Here is an 18,094-nt window from a genome sequence, read left to right on the forward strand (position 1 = left end):
ACACCTCTCACACTGCGGCTGGCCCCTCCCCTGCTTTCACCTCTCTGATACTGCAGATGTCTCCTCCCCTGCTTACATATCTCTGACACTGAGGCTGTCCCTTCCCCTGCTTACAACTCTCTGACACTGAGGCTGTCCCCTTTCCTGCTTACACCTCTCTGACACTAAGGCTGTGTCCCCTCCCCTGCTTACACCTCTATGACACTGGGGCTGTCCCCTTCCCTGCTTACACCTTTCTAATACTGCAGATATCCCCTCCCCTGCTTACACCTCTCTGACACTGAGGTTGTCCCCTCCCATGCTTACATCTCTCTGACACTGTGGCTGTCCCCTCCCACCCTTACACCTCTATGACACTGGGGCTGTCCCCTTCCCTGCTTACACCTCTCTGATACTGAGGCTGTCCCCTCCCCTTCTTACACCTCTCTGAAACTGGGGCTGTCCTAGAGTTGAGCTGAAATTTTCGTAATTTCGCATTACTATAATTACGCATGCGAAATTTGCGATTACGATGCGAAATTAGCGTAGCGAAATTGCCATTAAAATCGTAATTGAAAATACCGTAAGCGTAATTTTCAACGCGAAATTTCGCGTTTCGTTCATGCCGTAATTTCGCATTAAACGCTACCGTAATTTCGCGTTAAACCGTAACGCTCCGTATAATATAAAAAAGCCGCCGACTTTAAGGGTTAATAGCAAAGCCCCCTTAAATGCTAAGAGCCTCAAATTTGGAGAATATATTAAGGAGATCAGGAGGAATAAGAGGAAAAAAATTTTTTTCAAAAAGACCTTATAGTTTTTGAGAAAATCGATGTTAAAGTTTCAAAGGAAAAATGTAAACATTTAAAAACCCGCCGACTTTAACGGTTAATAGCAAAGCCTGCTTAAAGTTTAGGAACACCAAATTCCCAGGGTATATTAAGGGGATCAGTGGGAATAAGAGGAAAAAATTTTTTTTCAAAAAGACCTTATAGTTTTTGAGAAAATCGATTTTTAAGTTTCAAGGGCGAAAATGTCTTTTAAATGCGGAAAATGTCAGGTTTTTTTGCACAGGTAACAATAGTGTATTATTTTCATAGATTCCCCCAAGTGGGAAGAGTTTTACTTACTTCGTTCTGAGTGTGGGAAATATAAAAAAAAAACGACGTGGGGTCCCCCCTCCCAGACCTCTTTAACCCCTTGTCCCCCATGCAGGCTGGGATAGCCAGAATGCGGAGCACCGGCCGCGTGGGGCTCCGCACCCTGACTATACCAGCCCGCATGGTCCATGGATTGGGGGGTCTCGGAAGGGGAGGGGCAGCCAAGCTTTCCCCTCCCCCTCCGAGCCCTTGTCCAATCCAAGGACAAGGGGCTCTTCTCCACCTCCGATGGGCGGTGGAGGTGGAGGCCGCGATTTCCTGGGTGGGGGGTTCATGGTGGAATCTGGGAGTCCCCTTTAAAAAGGGGTCCCCCAGATGCCCACCCCCCTCCCAGGAGAAATGAGTATAGAGGTACTTGTAGTACCCCTTACCCATTTCCTTTAAGAGTTAAAAGTAAATAAACACACAAACACATAGAAAAAGTATTTTAATTGAACAAAAAACATAACCACGAAAAAAGTCCTTTAATATTCTTAATTAACCATTAATACTTACCTGTCCCTTTAAATAAATGATCCCACGCAATATCCTCGGAAATGTTCTATCAGTTACAATGTAACAAAGTTATTATGTAACAACTTTGTTACATTGTAACTACGCCGCACCCGACGCCACTCGCCGCTCAGCCGCCGCATACGCGTCCGTGCAGGACGCTAAGTCACCGCAGCTCCCGCTGTCCACCCCGCCCACATCTGTCACCCACATGTCACCCACATGTGGGTGACATGTGGGTGACATGTGGGAGAGGCGGGGAGGGCAGCGGAGCCGGCGGGGACTTAGCGTCCTGCACGGACCCGACAGACCTCTGAGCTATATAGCTCAGAGCTCTGAGAAGCATCTTTGTATTTGGGCTCCAAGGAGCCCCATTGGTCCTTAGCAGACCAATGGGGTTCCTTCAAATCAGAAGGAACCCCATTGGTCTGCTAAGGACCAATGGGGCTCCTTGGAGCCCAAATACAAAGATGCTTTCGAGAGCTCTGAGCTATAGCTCAGAGCTCTGTCGGGTCCTGCAGCGCAGACGCGCGGCGGCGGCGGCGGTGAGTGACGTCGGGTGCGGCGTAGTTACAATGTAACAAAGTTGTTATATTGTAATAACTTTGTTACATTGTAACTGATAGAACATTTCCGAGGATATTGCGTGGGATCATTTATTTAAAGGGACAGGTAAGTATTAATGGTTAATTAAGAATATTAAAGGACTTTTTTCGTGGTTATGTTTTTTGTTCAATTAAAATACTTTTTCTATGTGTTTGTGTGTTTATTTACTTTTAACTCTTAAAGGAAATGGGTAAGGGGTACTACAAGTACCTCTATACTCATTTCTCCTGGGAGGGGGGTGGGCATCTGGGGGACCCCTTTTTAAAGGGGACTCCCAGATTCCACCATGAACCCCCCACCCAGGAAATCGCGGCCTCCACCTCCACCGCCCATCGGAGGTGGAGAAGAGCCCCTTGTCCTTGGATTGGACAAGGGCTCGGAGGGGGAGGGGAAAGCTTGGCTGCCCCTCTCCTTCCGAGACCCCCCAATCCATGGACCATGCGGGCTGGTATAGTCAGGGTGCGGAGCCCCACGCGGCCGGTGCTCCGCATTCTGGCTATCCCAGCCTGCATGGGGGACAAGGGGTTAAAGAGGTCTGGGAGGGGGGACCCCACGTCGTTTTTTTTTTATATTTCCCACACTCAGAACGAAGTAAGTAAAACTCTTCCCACTTGGGGGAATCTATGAAAATAATACACTATTGTTACCTGTGCAAAAAAAACTGACATTTTCCGCATTTAAAAGACATTTTCGCCCTTGAAACTTAAAAATCGATTTTCTCAAAAACTATAAGGTCTTTTTGAAAAAAAAATTTTTCCTCTTATTCCCACTGATCCCCTTAATATACCCTGGGAATTTGGTGTTCCTAAACTTTAAGCAGGCTTTGCTATTAACCGTTAAAGTCGGCGGGTTTTTAAATGTTTACATTTTTCCTTTGAAACTTTAACATCGATTTTCTCAAAAACTATAAGGTCTTTTTGAAAAAAAATTTTTTCCTCTTATTCCCACTGATCCCCTTAATATACCCTGGGAATTTGGTGTTCCTAAACTTTAAGCAGGCTTTGCTATTAACCGTTAAAGTCGGCGGGTTTTTAAATGTTTACATTTTTCCTTTGAAACTTTAACATCGATTTTCTCAAAAACTATAAGGTCTTTTTGAAAAAAACATTTTTCCTCTTATTCCTCCTGATCTCCTTAATATATTCTCCAAATTTGAGGCTCTTAGCATTTAAGGGGGCTTTGCTATTAACCCTTAAAGTCGGCGGCTTTTTTATATTATACGGAGCATTACGGTTTAACGCGAAATTACGGTAGCGTTTAATGCGAAATTACGGCATGATACGACTGTAATGCGAAAATTACGCGAAAATTACGCTTACACGAAATTTCGCGAAATCCTTCTTCATTACGATTATGTACTTACGGCCATAATCGTAATTACACTAATTACGCGAAATTTCGCAAAATCGTAATTAGGTCATTACGCTCATCTCTAGGCTGTCCCCTCCCCTGCTTACACCTCTATGACACTGAGGCTGTCCCCTCCCCTGCTTACACCTCTCTGAAACTGAGGCTGTCCTCTCCTCTGCTTACACCTCTATGACACTGCAACTATCCCCTCCCCTGCTTACGCCTCTCCTAGATACTGCACATGTTCTGTCCTTGGCAGGTTTTGGTGCTCTAGGGTCCCAATGTAAAACTCGCACTGAGTCTCATACGTTAGCTCCTAGCCTAATTCCAAGCCACACGCAATGTGCATTATATTTGCATGCAAGTTTGAAGTTATTAGCCTATCCACAACATCTTTATTCATGATGTGATATGTTTTGTGAATCACCCCTTAGTGACACAGGTTGTTCTATGTTTGATGTAAAATGCGGCAGGATATGTGTCAGCACTCTATAAATGTATAATGATAACAATAATCTGTATGTTGTAGGCTCATAGGTTGCACTCTGCAGAGGGCCATGGACACCGTTCCCCTTGCCTTGGAGTATTTGCTGTTAGTGTCTCCGATTACACGCCTATCATCCCGATAACACGAAGAATGTGAATTGCCCTGCCAGATCCAGGTGGCCAGCTGCCATGTGTCTCTACAGTAAGAGCGGTGCTGACGTGACGCTCGGGGGAAAAGCTGTTTCACAATATTGTATGAAATCTAATATGCTTAACGAGATTATTACCGTTTGGTATGCTCTGATAGTGATCACAGATCAGGAAATACTGAAATAAAATATGAAGTGAGGGGAATGGGGGAGGCTCCCATTCGCTGCTTTACTTTTCGATGGAATCATGGATCCAGAACAAGTATGCAGAGCCGCTAGGTGATATTTTAACCTGCACTCTTTTCTTAAAGCGGAATATAACCCAGCATTTCATCTTTGCTCTAAAACATTATTTACAGCATATTATATGCAACCAGCATTTTTTTTTACTAGACCAGCATTGGAAGGGTTACACACAGAGCTTGAAAGTTCAGTACAGTGAAATTCAGACACATCCGAACTTCAGATAATGTTATCTTGTGTTTACTTAAATGTATCAAGTGAGGAATGTGACACATTCTCTGACTGCGGAGAAGCTGCTGGAGACAGAGAGACACTGAAAGCATGTCTGCCTGCAAAACAGCAATGAATAAAACCAGTTATTAATAAAATGCAAAGTCAGCTCTCAGAGCAAAAAAATGTACTTTGGGAACTTGTAATTTCTAAATGAATAATAATACTTATGCACAAAAGCAAATATGATAACCGTATGGCATATAAAAAGTAGGTAAACATGTTTTTATTGAATATTATGTCAGGGTTTTAAACCGCTTTAAAGCAGCAGGGTCAGCCATACTATGCCAGGAAAAAAAACACATATACAGTATAAGTAGATAACTACTTGTTCTACTTACAATAGTAAACAAAGACAATTCTGTTCCTGCCATTTGCCATCTTGATTCCCTCTGACTGAAGCCAATCCTGATGTCATTTCCTACCTTACTTTTTTTCTCCTAGAATCTGCACTGTCATAGTTTGCTTGCTTTGTAAACAGCATGGATCAGATTTCAGCAGTTTCGCACTGAACTTCCCTAAGCCAATCAGTGAGGAGCAGGAATGTAGGAGGGGTGGTGTCTTTTTTTCTCCTAGAATCTGCACTGTCATAGTTTGCTTGCTTTGTAAACACATGTGAGCACAGCATGGATTAGATTTTAGTAGCTTCACACTGATCTACCCTAAGCCAATCAGAGAGGAGCAGGAATATTGGAGGGGTGATGTCAACATGCCTTTTCAATAGCAATGGCAAAAATAGAGCCAGGCTTACTGAGATTTATTACAGCAAAAACATTTCTGATTAGATTGGAGTGCTTGCAATTAAGGGTGAAGTTCAAGGTTGCATAATTAACACAGAGACACAGAGACAAGACACAGAACATTTTACATTGCTCTCCTGACATACTCAAAGCGCTCCACAAGCAGCCAGGATCATTAGGGAGTTTTGTCCAAGGACTCCTTACTGTTTTACATACTGGCTTGAGCCAAGTTTCAAGCCCTGGTCAAAGGCTCAAATCCCATATCAAAGGTTACAGCAATAAAGGACAACTGTAGCGAGAGGTATCTGGAGACTGCCATATTTATTTCCTTTTAAGCAATACCAGTTGACTGGCTATCCTGCTGTCCATCTTCAGTGCTGCCACCTGCTAACTAGCTAACTAACATGGGAGCAGATAATCTCAATGCACAGTTGCACATCTCGCCCTTCCAACTGACTATACTCCGGGTTGCTGACGTCAGCATAACTTAACCACTTTCTCCTCCTGGACGTAGAGGTACGTCCAGGAGGCCATGTGTGCTCCCGCGGCCGATCGCGCACGTGCACGCGCACTCCGAGGAATCAATGAATCGGGTCATGGTGCCCGATCACTGATTCCTCTCCCTCGCAGAAAAAGCAACAGCTTCTCTTTTTCTGCCTCCTACGTCCCCCTTACGTCCCTCTAAGTGTACTTGTTACGCTTAGAGTGACGTCATGTAAACAAACCTAAGGTTGCCATCTTGTGGCCAAAAAGTAAAACTACATCTACATAAAAAAAAAAAAAAAAAAATTATATATATATATTTACAATAAAAAAATTACTATTTACATCCCACCCTCCCAAAAATACCCAAATAAAAATGTTTAATAATTAAAAAAAAAAAAAAATATTTACCTAAGGGTCTAAACTTTTTAAATATCTATGTAAAGATGAAATATTTCTATTTTTTTAAATTTTTTTATTATAAGCTTGTAAATAGTGATGGATGCAAAACGGAAAAAATGCACTTTTATTTCCAAATAAAATATTGTCGCCATACATTGTGATAGGGGCATAATTTAAATGGTGTAATAACCGGGACAAATGGGCAAATACAATACGTGGGTTTTAATTATGGAGGCATGTATTATTTTACAACTATAATGGCCGAAAACTGAGAAATAATGAATTTTTTCCGTTTTTTTCTTATTCTTACTGTTAAAATGCATTTACAGTAAGGTAGCTCTTAGCAAAATGTACCACCCAAAGAAAGCCTAATTGGTGGCGGAAAAAACAAGATATAGATCAGTTCATTGTGATAAGTAGTGATAAAGTTATTGGTGAATGAATGGGAGGTGAACATTGCTCGGATGCATAAAGTGAAAACGGCTGAGGGCTGAAGTGGTTAAAGATGTTGAGCGTGGGTTCCCAAACCTGAGGCAGATGCCTCTCCGCACGCTGGCACCTCTATGCTCGTGCCTAGAATGCCTAATGCTTAATCCATTCCTGCGGCCGGGGAAGGGGTTGGATGTTGGTGGTACTTTTTATGGAGGGGAAGATGGTCTTATAGTGGTAACATTTGTTATATGCCGTTGGGGGTCAGCAGGTGGAGACGGGATGTGGGTGTGGGCGTGAAGAAGGGAGACCTCATGATTTGTAGCTATGTCCCTGGGTGATCCCAATTATGATTTCTTGAGCTCGACTTAACTCATCGAGCCTGAATTCTCCTTACCTTTTTTTTTTACAAAGCCTTTTTAACAAACGCAACTTTCTTGAAGAATTTATCAGACACAGGTGATAAAGAGCTTTAGCAACTCCCTACATAAAGACAAGACACAGAACATTTTACATTGCTCTTCTGACATACTCAAAGCGCTCCACAGGCAGCCAGGATCATTAGGGAGTCTTGTTCAAGGACTCCTTACTGTTTTACATACTGGCTTGAGCCAAGTTTCAAACCCTGGTCAAAGGCTCAAATCCCATATCAAAGGTTACAGCCATAAAGGACAACTGTAGCGAGAGGTATCTGGAGGCTGCCATATTTATTTATTTTTAAGCAATACCAGTTGACTGGCAATCCTGCTGATCCTCTGCCTTTAATATGTTTAGCCATAAGCCCTGAATAAGCATGCAGCAGATCAGGTGTGTCTGACTTTATTGTCAGAGCTGAAAAGATTAGCTGCATGCTTGTTTCTGGTGTTATTCAGACACTACTGCAGTCAAATAGACCAGTAGGGCTTCCAGGCAACTAGTATTGTTTAAAACAAAATAAATATGGCAGCCTCCACATATCATCGCTACAGATGTCCTTTAACCAGTATGCTATGCAGCTCATCCGTAACCAGTGCTTCCGTGTCTCCAGAATGCATGAACAGGAACTAACAGCCCACAGCAGTACAGATCATCATATAAGAAATGTAAGTAGCACAGTGCCATCTACAGGCCAGATGTATGAACACCACAAAGAGTAAAGATAATTGTTAGAAGAAGACATAGCGCTATTGCATTTCTGTGACCTTGATGCTCTATAAGCAGGAATCAGGTTCCAACAGGAAGATAGAGGAGGCTCACACATTGAGCATTAAAGAGAAACCGTGACCAAAAATTGAACGTCATGCCAATCAGTAGCTGATACCCCCTTTCCCATGGGAAATCTTTACCTTTTCTCAAACAGATCACCAGGGGGCTCTATATGGCTGATATTGTGGGGAAACCCCTCCCACAGTGTGATGTCATGACCACGGTCCTGACAGTTTCCTATCTGTGAGCCTTGTTGCATTGTGGGAAATAACAGCTGTTAACAGCTGGGTCCCACTGCCAAAAAAGCAAGCAACATCTCCTTCCAGTGACATCACCTGCCAGCAGTAAAAATGTCACCATGTGATAAATGTCAGAATGTAAATCAAGGAGAGGAAAGATTTTACAACGGGCAAACACTGACTAAATCATTTATACATCATTATTGTAAAAATGAAGCAAATTTTTATTGCATTATTTTCACTGGAGTTCCTCTTTAATATTTCTGGATGTTATGAAAATAACTTATCGCAGGCGACTGAATTTCAGCTTGGCCACACAGAAAGCTATGCTGTCCTATTTCTTCAATGTGTGGATCTGTTTGAGTTCACAGAGTTATTTATAATAATAACTGATAAGTCTACGGAGTCTTGTTAATAACAGAACAGTGTGTGTGGAATGTTCGCAGTCATACATTCTGTCGCCTGGCTGATCGGTACAGGTAGGTGCAGCACACACACAGGTCTTTTGTGCGCGGCGTTGCCAGGCAACACACCTAACAGAGTGAACGGTGCGCATTGTGTGCCCCGCCCCTCCCATCTGGGAGTCAGTGGCAGCAGCTACAGAAGGCCAGACCTGCTGTGTTTACTCTGCTGAGTTAGATGTAGTAGTAACACACATTTCACTTTCATTCCATTCTTCCCAAGAGACATGAGCTGACAGCAGAGTAAGTAGCCCGGCCTCAATCACAGGAGTATAGCAGGTGAAATCAGACTGCCATCTGACGCTGTTTATACAGCAGCTCAGTCTGTGGGTCTTCTGAGAGGGCATATAAAAGGGGTTCTGTAGCGCTTAAAGGGGTACTCCGCCAAGCGTAGGTAACTGTCTTGCTCTGTCAATCTGATGTACTGAGCCCAAAAACAGACAAGTGTCCTTTCACTTTACATTTCGGATGCAGCCACTTATAGAATAGCTCCCTGTCCTGTCTTTTTCAGAGGGACAATCTCTTTTTGGGAACCAACTCCCACTGTCCCTCTTTCGTCTTCATTTGTCCCGCTTTCAGGTCTGATGTACAGATCTGTTTTAAAGCGGGCCTGGACTCAGAATGTCCTCTCTGCTTTAACAGATAAGCAACAGCATAATAACTTTTAAAGAAAAAAATGTCTTTGTTACAGCTGATACAAACCCTGCAATAAATCTGCAGTGTGTCTACTTCCTGCGTTCATGGAAGCAGACATATTGTTAACATCCTGTGTTTACAAATTAGCTGCTCTGCCAAGGCAGCCAGCTAACACAGCTGAGAAATCAAATTATACTAGTGATTAGTCAGCTATGAAGGGGAGGGGTTAGAAAGGCTAAACTCACTAAATACATACAGGGTGCATTTCTCTGTTTTCCTTCTGTTCTGTGCAAGAGTTCAGGTCCTCTTTAATATATGCATTTTTCTACTGAAAAATATGTTTAATTGACTCCAAATTGTATTCTTATGCTTTAAATTGTTATATGTTAATATGAAGGAAAACTAGTAATGATAGAAAGGACCAGTGTGATTTGAATTGTAAAATTACATCTTTTGCTTATACATTGCAAAGGCTAGCAGTTTCCTGCCCGCCTTCGTTTGTCACCTTGACCCCAACTGACCTATCCAAACTGCCTGGGGTCACCTTTCATCCTTTCAGGTCATGTGCTCCTGCCGCTTAGCCCTGCCCAGCTCTGGAGCTCACTTGACCTGAATAGGACCCATAGGTAACCCCTTCACCCATAAAACACAAGACCGTGACAACTGCTTGGAATACAAAGGCTGTGTAAGATGGTGTTTACTGTCACTATTCATTTTATTTGCTTTCATGTGCCTGTTTTAAATGCCACAATTCTCTTTAGCTTAGAATTAATGGTGCATGTAACCAGCCCAGTTAGGCCCGGTTCACATTTGCGTTCGCTGTCCGGATTCGCCGGGCCGGATCCGGACCGTATACTGTACAAACGGAACGGATGTTCGGCATAGCAATGCAAAGTCTATGCGGCCGTACACACGCGTCCGTTCCGTACGGACCGGAGCCGGACCGGATCCGGACTCCGGACACTTTTCCAACATGCGCTATTCTTTGGGTCCGGATCATCCGGCCGACGCACCCAGACCGGAGCCTGACTGCACCATCCGGCAATAGAAACCAATGGGAAACGGAAAGCACAGAACACATTGGCTATAAAAAAACGGACGTTCTACCCCACTTCCTATGCGTTTTCTATGGTAATAGCGGCCATTTTGGATGGGGACACATGGGCCTAGCATTTCTGGAGTGGAGCAGCAGTGAGTTTGTGCTGGAGCTGTTTGGCAGTGTGTCGGACGTGGAGGTGAGGCCCTACACAGCGGAGGACCTGATTCTACAGTCTCTGTACCCAAGGATGGTCTGCACACGTCAAGCTCTCTCCAACAATTACCCCTGCGCTTCTGCTGACCTCCCAGACCCCAGGAATTTATATAGTGTGTCTCTTTAAAAAAACGGATCCGGATCGCAGCCGTATTCATACCTGATGAAAAACGTATGCAAACGGACCGGATCCGGATAGGAACCGTACGGGTCCGGTCCGGATCCGGTCCGGATATCCGGTCCGGTTTTTCCAAAAACGCAAGTGTGAACGGGGCCTTACAATTTGAACTCAGAATTTACCATGTCTCCCCATCACTAGAGTCTGCTTTATGTTATGATCTTATCAATTTAGCCAGGATGCCTGGGAAAGCCTCCTGAGTAACAGTTAATGTTTCTCCTCTGTCTGTCAGTTATATAAGCTGTGTTTTTCCATTTTGTCAGGAACCAGTCCGACGAAGAGTTTTTATAAGCCGAAAGCTCACTGTTTATTCATCTCTAAGTTAGCAAATAAATGGTATAATCCTGATTCAAAACTCCTATCTTTTGCTTATGATAAGCGTAGCGAGGGGTGTGGTGTGGGCGTGATTAGAGGTGCGGCAGGGGCATGTCTTAAAGCGTCCCTCTTTCTTTCCCATCTTAAAAAGTTGGGAAGTATGACTTAAATGCTCGGGAGAGTTGTGGGCCATTGTAGTACCAGTGCATACGATCGAAAAAATGCAACTTCTGCATTCGGCACCTGTTGGAACATTATGGCTATGCTCAGAGCCGACACAGAGGCATGAGAGGCGCTAGCCTCTGGGCGCAGGACTATGAGGGGCCACCCCCACCACGATGGCTGTGCAGCCCATGTCCGGCACATCTGGCTATCTATACTAGGAGGGGAGGGACCAACCTAATATTGGAGACACATCTGCTGCCTATACTGGGGCAGGCACAATTTGAGGGAGGGCACTTTGGAATCGCTGCCTCTGGTGCTGGAGATCCTTAACCCAGCCCTGGCTCCCCCGTTTGGTTACTGAATAGCTGAGTGCCAGATAACCACTAAAATACGCTGCAGTTTGCCCAAATGGTACTCACGAAAACGGAAGAAAGTGAGTATCAGTTGGGATGAATGGTTAGAGTGGGAGCTATTTTAGGAGGGACATTGTTGGGGACTTGGTATGAGGAGATTAGAGTAATTAATTAGGGCTAGGGGTGGCTGTCAGGAATGAGTGTGTGGTAGTGGTGGTCGGAGGGAGAAGAATTGGGGGGAATGGGGGTTAGGCATCAGGAAGGTTTATGTTAGGATGAGGGTAAAGGCCATACAATTATAGAGGGCCACCAGATTCAAATTTCAGATAGATCCCTGTCAGATCAAATCTGGTCTAAGCTATTACTGCCATACACTAGACATACAGTAGATTCTTAACCTCCTTGGCAGTAATCCCAAACTGAGTTCGGGGTAAGCCGCCAAGGAGGATTTCTCAGGCCCTGGTGGGCCGATTTGTATTTGCATTTTTTGTTACACGCAGCTAGCACTTTGCTAGCTGCATGTACTACTTGATCGCTGCTGCTCCGCGCCGATTCGCCGCTACCCGCCGCGCCGCCACCCTCCCCCCGACCCCTTGTGCAGCCTGGCCAATCACCGCCAGGCTACGCTAAAGGGTGGATCGGGACTCCCCCAGACGCCACGACGTGGATGACGTCATCCCGATCGTCGCCATGGCGACGGGGGAAGCCAAACAGGAAATCCCATTCTGAACGAGATTTACTGTTTGCTCTGATCGCCGGAGGCGATCGGAAGGGGTGGGTGGAAGCGGCTATCATGTAGCTAGCGCTAGGCTAGCTACATGATTTAAAAAAAAAAAGTGCTGCGCCGCCTCCCTGGCGATTTTATTGTGACGCAAGGGGTTTAATACATATCAGCATGAAATCTATAAAAAATCTATCTAACTGGAGCGTCGTTCGATGCAGTGCAACATTAAGGGTTATCGATCTGCCACGGCTCCCGTCCTGCTGTTGATCAATCAATATCTTTCATCCGGGGGTATAAACTGATTCAATTGATTCATAATGAAAATCGATCGGATGATTGTGTTGGCTGTGGCAGCAAATTCTAGCAACTTTGATCGAATGTGCCAGATATCGGTGTGAAAATCCTTAAGTGCATGGCCACCTTACAGGGACCCTGAGCAGGTTCTAAAATCAGAGTTTCCACTTACCTGGGGCATCCTCCAGCCCACCAGAGGCCACAAGGCCCTCCTGGCTCCTCTCCCGCTCCCGCTTGTCGGCTTCGTTATTGTATGACTTCGGCCTGAAGTCGTCAGGGCTGCTTCCTGCTTGGCCGATCTGCATCACAGTAAAGCAGGGGTCTCAAACTCGCGGCCATTTGTGGCCCGCACCGGCAAAAGCTTCCTTATAGTTCGCTTCAGTGCTCCCAAGTAATCCGCCGCATCCCCGCCGCTAAACGAGGGCTGCAGAGCCCCCAAATCGCCCGGGGGGCAATCCGCCGGCATTTCCTGGAAGGGGCAGAGCTTTCAGCTTCAGTTCTGCCCCTCCTGAGGTCAATCGCGGCGCATCGCCGCCTCTGCCCGCCCCTCTTACTCTTCCTTCACAGAGAGGGGCAGGGAGAGGCGGCGATGCGCCGCAATGGACGCCAAGTGGGCCGGGCTGAAGCTGAAAGCTCTGCCCCTTCCAGGAAATACCGGCGGATTGCCCCCGGGTGATTTGGGGGCTCTGCAGCCCTCGGTTTGCGGCGGGGACATGGCGGATTACTTGTAATGGGAGCACTGAAGCGAATAAGGTAAAATAGGCAAAATAGTTCGCTTCAGTGTGGCGGGGGGCGGGAGCAGCTGATTGACTTTTTTTGTGAAATCCCTTATGCGGCCCAGCCTCATCCTGACTTTGCCTCCTGCGGCCCCCAGGTAAATTGAGTTTGAGACCCCTGCAGTAAAGTAATGGTAAAGTAATGGTATAATCCCATATTCACTCCTACCAACATTAAAGGACAACTGAAGGGAGAGGGATATGGAGGCTGCCATATTTATTTCTTTATATGCAACTAGCTGACCCGCGGCGTAGCATACGCCGCATAAGAGGGTAGAGGGCAGGAAGGGGGTATTGGGCACAGCGGCGGGGAGGGGGGTTGGACCTCCCCCTCACCTGGGTCCCCCATGTGCGCCCCCCCCCCCCCCCCTCCTGCTTAAAGTGAACCTCCGGACTAAAAATCGACTCAGCAGCACTGAAAAGGCTTTGTGTTTCTTTAACAGTTTCACAGCATCAGAACTTTGTTTCTCTTATACAAGCCTCATTTTTAGCAGCACAGAAGAAAACTGCCCGGGCTTTTTTCCCCTGATGCTGTGTCTAAAGCATGATGGGATTTCTGATTTTGCTGCTCTCGTTCTGCTGTTTTGGTGCAATTTTTTTTTTTTTACACTTTGAATTTGACATTTGAAGCCTAGCGTGTGCAGCTGGGAGGAGTAATCAGGACATAGGATAGTTGGAACTGTGTCTCCTGCTCCTTGTCACATCCTTTCAACCAAAAAGATGGCTGCCCCCATGACAAAGATGGCAGCCCCCATGAATCACAAACATTTGCCTGTTCTTTTAAAACAGGGTGGGTAAGAGATTATGTTACCTATCTATTCTAATTAACATAACTAATGTAACTTGATGACAGTGTGTTTGTTTAGGCTGAAGTTCCCCTTTAAGCACAGTAGCAGCCGCCACTATTAGTAAGAGGCAGCGGGCGGGGATGACTCACCTCTTCCGTGTTCCATCGTGCGTTCCACTGTCGTCACTTCCTGCAATGCCGCACACTGTATTGGTGTAATTTGCCTTTTTAAAACAGAAGCAAATCTGAAATAACTCAGCTATAAGTGAACATTTGTGATTACCCACAATGCACCTCTACTAAATATGCAAATTTTTCCTTTTCTCCCTTGGTAAGTCAAGCAAGCCTATAGTTTTTAGCTTTACACAGTCATATCAAACCCACATGTGACAGCCTATTTCAGACATTTGCTCCTCATCAGTAAATAGCAGGGATTGATAAGGCAGTATGAGATAGGGCTTGGACCAGTACAACAGAGTAACCAAGCAGCTCAGGGTGACCCAAACTACTAAGACTGTATAGAACAGCCTTTCTCAACCTTTTTACCATAGAGGAACCCTGTAAATAACTTTTGGATCTCAAGGAACCCCTGCAAACAATTTTTTGGTCTCGAGGAACCCCTACATTTATTTTTTCAGGAGACATGGTCTTTAAGTAGGTTAGGCTGCTAATTTCACTATCTCCTATTACACTGCCACTCATTATACTGTCTCCTGACCCCCCATAGTGCTTCTTGTTACAGTACCACCTATTATAGTGTGCTCTATTATACTTCCCCCACGATGGGGTAAAATGCCAAGGAACCCCTGCAGAGTCCTCAAGGAACCCAGGGGTTCCAGGGAACCCTGGTTGAGAAAGCCTGGTATAGGAGGATAAAAGAGACCAAAAAGCCCTCCTACTAAAAAAAGCAAAGCTTGGTGTAATTTTCCTTCTTAAAACAGAAGCAAATCTGAAATAATTCAGCTATAAGTGAACATTTGTGGTTACCCACAATGCACTGCTACTGAATATGCAAATTATCCCTCTTTGCCCTTGGTTTGATATGACACTACTTCTTCTTCTTACTTGGACCAGCCCCTTCTTGTTGCTTGGACCGGCCCTGGGGGCAGGGCGCTACTTCTTCTTCTTGCTTGAAGGTTGAGGCACTTACTCTATTATATATATATAGATACCAGTTGCCTGGCTGTGCTGCTGATCCTCTGCCTCTAATACTTTTAGCCATAGCCCCTGAACAAGCATGCAGCAGATCAGGTGTTTCTGACATTATTGTCAGATCTGACAAGATTAGCTGCATGCTTGTTTCTGGTGCGATTCAGACACCACTGCAGCCATATAGATTAGCAGGGCTGCCAGGCAACTGGTATTGCTTAAAAGGAAATAAAATATGGCACCCTCCATATTCTTCTCTTTTCAGTTATCCTTTAAGGCCTATTTTTCATAGGCTTGCTTGTCAGGAAGTTCAGCCTCCAGGCTGTCAGCCACAAGTACCTTTCAGCTGAAATTCTATGCAGCCAAATGGTAGCGTTTAGTAACATCAGGTGTGTCGCATTTGACATTTGGTGGAATAACTTGGTGGCATCTGATGACAGCAGCCACCATACTCAGATGAAACTTCATGGGGGTGATTATCCATTGCCCATGCTGGGTGCTATGCTGCTAGCAAACGCCTGGCGTTTGTCGGCGATCCCAAAAGGGTGACTACCCTTCCAGTGCCTATGTTTGTCAGCTGCTGCTGTTACAAACATAGGCACCAGAAGGGTAGTCACCCACTAGGGTGTTTTTGGCAGCGTTTTAGGGTCGCCAACAATCGCCTGCAATTCCCACGCTTTGCCAATTAAAGTGAGTGAGGGGGGACCTATTGGTGCGATTGCGATTAGGGGTAGTCGAAATCTCAGGACATAGAGCATGTTGAGTGCGTTAGCGCTCAATGCAAAGTATATAAGCGCTGCATAAATCGCTTATCACAGCGATTTTGCAGCACCTTGGTGGGCCGAGCGATTAGCTTTGTAAAAAACTTTAATACACTCACCGGGTCTCTGTATTTCCTTCTTCCGTCCGTAGTCCCACCCCCTAAAGGAAGCGATCACAGGCACTTCTCTGATTGGTCATAAAAAAGCACCTATGATCTCTTCCTTTAGGGGGCGGGGCTACAGACGGAAGCAGGACGCCCGGTAAGTATAATAAAGTTTTATTTTTTTAAAAGACACGCTAATCAGAAGCGTTGTACAGGTTACTATACATCGCTTCCAATGGTTGGGTAATCGTGATCGCAAACGCCCAAGGAATCGCTGGACACAAGGCTGCGACAATTTTAAAGAGCTTGTGGGTTCCAAGCCTAAGGGTCTATTCCCACTGGGTGCCACTGGGAGCAAATTTATGCTGCAAGAAGAAAGGTTTTTTTGTGCACTCAAAAACGGGAGTTATAGCAGAAGAGCGATTCTCCATTGACTTTCAAAAGATGTGTGGAAAATGCGTCTTTGCACATTCGAAAAACATACGTGAATTTTTACAAACGTGAATTTCTGGCTAAATAATCAATTAATTTAAAGGAAACCTGTATCGAAAAAAAGGTCCCCTGGGGAGTACTTACCTCCGGAGGGGATCTGCTTGAGGCTTTCCTCCGCCGTCCCACGGTGGTCTCGCTGGGCTGCTCCGAACGGTGGCCATGTAAGTATTTACCTTCCCAGCTCCAGCGCAGGCACAGTAGCTGCTCTCAGCTCAGGCGGAAATAGCCGATCCCATTCGGATCCGCTCTACTGTGCAGGCGCAAGTCTCCTGCGCCTGCACAATAGAGCGGACCCGACTGGGATCGGCTATTTCCATCTATTTCCAAGCCGAGAGACGCTACTGCGCCTGTGCTGGAGTCAGGAAAGTAAATATTGCAGGTGCTACTGCGTCTGCGCTACAGCCTGACAAATTGTCGGCTGTGGCTTCAGAGGGGCACAGCGAGACCCCCGTGGAATGGAGGAGGATGGGGAAGCCTCAATAGGATCCAGAGGCTTCCCCCTCCCTAGGTAAGTACTGCACAGGGGCCCTTTTTTCAATACAGAATCTCTTTAAAAAATAAATACATTAAAATGCACACATTTCCCCCCAAAAAACATCCGAGCCAAAACAGAGAGCATGGCTTGTGCTGACTTGGGATGGTGAATGAGATGCAAATCATTCCGAGTTGATGCAAATTTTGCAACGTAAAACTTCCATTGGTGTCCAAAGCTCCTTAGCTACTGTGTACCGGGGCTTTGCTACCGAGAGCATGTAGATGGAAATAACTTGATTGGGTTACATCAGGTTAATTGACACAGGCAGGGTAAGCCACACCCACTAAATGTCCGGACATCATAGGTGGCGGTTTCTTACAAATAGAAAGACGTATAACTCGAAAACTATGCGGCGTGGTAATATAATGTTGAATACATGACAGTAAAACCGTGGCCACTATTCACTAAGCACCGCGTGGAATTCTGTAATGATATATACACATACATGTCAATACGGTCAGCTTGACATGAATCTTATCAGTGAATCTTGTCAGTGTATTCATGAGGTGAAGCCTGGTTTCTGTGTATAGCTTGTATGTATGTAGGTGTATACAGGGAGGCAGCCAGTCATGCTTCATGTTTACACATGCGGACTTCCTGTGTTGCAGTACATAGTTACTAATGTTGAAATATGACTTCTGTCTAATAAAGTCATCTGAGAACAAGACACAATGGTTTCCTTTCAGGCCCCTTTTACACTTACCTTGCAAGTGTGCGTTGTGCAGGGCCGGTTCAAGTAACAATTGGGCCCTAGGGCAAAATTAACCTGGGGGCCCCCCAACTGACACCTCCGACCAAAAAACGTCATTAGAGGCCCTTTGTTGCAGCCAAATTTCCATCCTGGGCCCCTGAGCTGGCTGCTGACCCTCCCCCAATCACCTCCAAACTTAACAGACTCT

The 18,094-nt window shown here is 45.4% G+C and overlaps 1 protein-coding gene across 1 annotated transcript in view; it reads left to right on the forward strand.

The window, feature by feature from the left end:
- The first annotated feature begins 8,884 nt into the window (after positions 1 to 8,884).
- GAS2 (growth arrest specific 2) overlaps positions 8,885 to 18,094 on the forward strand; it is a 137,716-nt gene continuing 128,506 nt past the window's right edge. Inside the window, exon 1 of the mRNA XM_068261382.1 lies at positions 8,885 to 8,917. The gene's annotated coding sequence lies outside the window, so the exon portion shown is untranslated. The remainder of the gene's footprint in view (positions 8,918 to 18,094) is intronic.

Source organism: Hyperolius riggenbachi, chromosome 11 (assembly GCF_040937935.1).
Source record: "Hyperolius riggenbachi isolate aHypRig1 chromosome 11, aHypRig1.pri, whole genome shotgun sequence".
Taxonomy (NCBI): domain Eukaryota; kingdom Metazoa; phylum Chordata; class Amphibia; order Anura; family Hyperoliidae; genus Hyperolius; species Hyperolius riggenbachi.